Source organism: Otolemur garnettii, unplaced genomic scaffold, assembly GCF_000181295.1.
Source record: "Otolemur garnettii isolate 467f Iridium unplaced genomic scaffold, OtoGar3 scaffold00198, whole genome shotgun sequence".
Taxonomy (NCBI): Eukaryota; Metazoa; Chordata; class Mammalia; order Primates; family Galagidae; genus Otolemur; species Otolemur garnettii.
Window position 1 is genome coordinate 1,041,391 of NW_003852593.1, and position 3,465 is coordinate 1,044,855.

General features: G+C 50.4%; 1 protein-coding gene across 1 annotated transcript in view; it reads left to right on the top strand.

Moving 5' to 3' along the window:
- Nucleotides 1–3,465, top strand: part of NSD2 (nuclear receptor binding SET domain protein 2) — a 115,263-nt gene continuing 111,798 nt past the window's right edge. The window contains exon 1 of the mRNA XM_003801124.3: nucleotides 1–39. The gene's annotated coding sequence lies outside the window, so the exon portion shown is untranslated. The remainder of the gene's footprint in view (nucleotides 40–3,465) is intronic.

The following is a 3,465-nucleotide window of genomic DNA, read 5'->3' on the forward strand; positions in this document are numbered from 1 at the left end:
GCCGGAGCCGCCGCGCCCGGAGGATGCGACGCACCGCAGGTCACTGGGGCCGCCAACCGCCGGGCGGGGAGCTGAGGGGGCGGTGGTGAGGCCCGCGGAGGCCTGAGGTCGGGAGGACTGGGGAGGACGGAGGACGGCGAGGAGGGTGCAAGAGTGTGGAGAGGGCCGGGAGGACTGCGGGGCACTCGCGAGGGCTGGGAGGCCTGGCGAGGCCTGAGGGGCCGGTCAGGAGCAGCAGGGGCCGGCAGGGTCCGGCAGCATGAGGGGTCGGGAGGAGCGGGGAGGTCCGGGAGGGCGGACGGGTGAGGGGCGGCTGGGAGGGTGGGGAGGGCTGGGAGGGCGGCGGAGGTCGGGCGCAGGCAGGGCCAGGGGAGGACCAAGGGAGGGCCAAGGGAGGCGGCGGCTAACGGGGCCGGCGGGCGCGGCCATGTTGGGCCCTGCGGGGCCCGGCGGCTGCACCTGTGCCGGCTCGAACGGGGCGGCCGCCTTTGTTCCTGCGGCGCCGAGCGACCCGGGCCGGCCTTTGTGCGGGGCGTCCGCGGTTGGAGGAACAGGTCGGGGCCCCAAGGCCGGCGCTCCGGCAGAGGTCGGGCCGAGAGGCCGCTTTTTGTTTGCAGAAGGTGTCCGGCGTTGACACTCGCGGCTCCCGGGCCGTTGGTCAGCTCGGGCGCGCCCCCGGGGAGCCGGGCCGCGGTCCCGGCCTTCGCAGGTGGGTGGGCTGGGCGGGGGGAGTCTCCCCGGGGCACTGTCGGCCTCCGCCCAGGATGCTCCCCTCGCTCCCAGGCTGTGGACCGGTAGTCCTTGAAGCCTCCGGACACGTAGGGATGGAACCCGGCGACTGAATGGCTGGTTGCACCCTGCTTGCAGGAACAGGGGTTTAAAATCTCGGGATTTAAAAAACGCTAGTCTTGAGTTTCCATAAAAAGAAAACAGATGAAGGTATCATATAGGATCCATTGCAACACTAATCTTTCCTCGTTTCTGTCTCCAGGATGGGATTTGACATTCAAGTTGAAACTTTGTATCAACACCGATGTTCTAACGTTAATCATTTTTAGGTAGATGATTGGTGTGTGGTGTTTGTGTGTTTTAACAGACCTTGTGAAGAGAAGACAAATTAATAGGGAGTGAGTTGAGATCTAGGTTAGGGGAAGTTCTTCAGTACTGCCAACCCACTCTCAGACTTTGTAGTGTTGACTTTTAAATGAGATGAATAATAAGAGCATGCATTGATTATATTGACTCTATTTTATGTATTTTTAATAAGGTATTCCACATGGAAAATAAGTTAGAGCCATCCTATTTATGAAGCTGGAATTTTGACTTTATTTTCCCAAATGTCCTACTTACATATTTAAATGTGATGAGAGTAATAATATTAAAAAAAAAAAATTCCAAATAACATGAAGGAAACAAATCTGTGAGCACAACCTTTCCTTGTGGAAAGGTTGATGTATGCTCTTACTTCCCACAGTCTATGTAGTTCAAATCTAAACTGCCGACTGAAAATGGAGAGGACTCATACTTGAAACATGATTACTTTGAGTCATTTCCTTTTCTTTCCTTCCATTTTCTCAGCCACTCAGCAGCCTATACTGTTGGGCTGATGGTTGTTTGAATGGGGACTTACTGCACCATTCTGAGTTTGTGTTAAGCTTTTGTGAAGAACTTGAATCTCTTCAGTACAAAAATCCTTTCCTCCTGACTTCATTACTGCCAAATAGGTAGACCTCTGATGTCAAGGGTACACATTCCCTTTTAAGAGTATCAGATAAATTTTACTAATTTCAAAGAGTAATGGACAGCTTATCATATATGGTGTATTCATTTGTAACATGCAAACTAATATAACTTGAAATCTGGAGACATACAGAGCAAAACAAAAAGGCAAACAGGTTATAGGTGTGACTACTAGGTGTTTTTTCTTTTTTTTTTTTTGAGACAGAGTCTCACTTTATCGCCCTCGGTATAGTGCCGTGGCATCACAGCTCACAGCAACTTCCAACTCCTGGGCTTAGGCAATCTCTTGCCTCAACCTCCCGAGTAGCTGGGACTACAGGTGCCCGCCACAATGCCCAGCTATTTTTGTTGTTGTTGCAGTTTGGCTGGGACCGGGTTTGAACCCGCCACCCTTGGTTTATGGGGCCGGCGCCCTACTCACTGAGCCACAGGCGCCGCTCCAGGTTTGTTTTTATGCAACTAATTTATACAGGGCTATTAAACCAGTACATGCTAAATGTGAGGAACCAAATGAAGAATAAGGCAGAATTTCAGAATGGGTCAGGAATCATGGACCCTGTGGGTTAGGAGGAGAGGGTACAGTCTCCAGACTGTCCTCTCCTAAATATATTCAAACCTTAAAAGGTTTACTTGACAGAATGTGAGCTAACTAGTTGCTTCTTTTTTTTTTTCTCAGCTTGAAGATTGAGTGTAAAACATGTAGAAGTAGGTGGAATTAGGCTTACTAGGAGTGTACTGGTGAGAGGATAGAAAACTATAATAAAATGTATACTACATGAACTGTAGGGTTCTGTTCTCCAAATAAGAGCACATACAAAAGGATGTGCTGAGATGGTGCTAAAGTTCATAATCTAAACTTACTTTGCCTGTCGTTTTTGTTTAATTTTAGAGATGGGTTGTCACTGTGTTGCCCAGTCTGGTGTGCAGTGGCTGTTTACAGTCATGATCGTAGCACACTATGGCTCCAAACTCCTGGGCTCAAGTGATTCTCCTTCCGCAGCCTCCAGAGTAGCTGGGACTATAGGTGCACACCACTGCGCCCAGCTCTGCACTGTCCATAGAGCAAATGGAGAAATAGCCTTTCTTATTTTTTTATTGTTAAATAATACAGATTTTATTTTATTTATTTTTTGAGACAGAGCCTTCCTTTGTCACCTTTAGTAGAGGGCTGTGGCATCAAAGCTCATATCAACTTCCAACTCTTGGGCTCAAGTGATTCTCTTGCTTCACCCTCCCAAATAGCTGGGACTACAGGTGCCTGCCTAGCTATTTTTAGAGACGGGGTTTTGCTCTGGCTCAGGCTGGTCTGGAACCTGTGAACTCAGGCAATTCACCTGACTCGGCCTCCTAGATTGCTGGTATTACAGGTGTGAGCCACCATTATTGGACCTAAGAAAATGCTTAATCAGGTGGTGCCTGTAGCTCAGTGCGTAGGGTGTTGGCTACATACACTGAGGCTGGTGGATTTGAACCCCAGTCCTGGCTAACTAAACAATGACAACTGCAACGAAAAAATAGCTGGGCGTGGGCGGCACCTGTGGCTCAGTGAGTAGGGCACTGGCCCCAGGTACTGAGGGTGGCAGGTTCAAACCTAGCCCCAGCCAAACTGCAACAAAAAAATAGCTGGGAGTTGCGATGGGCGCATGTGGTCCCCGAGCTATGTGGGAGGCTGAGGCAAGAGAATCTCCTAAGCCCAAGAGCTGGAGGTTGCTGTGAGCTGTGATG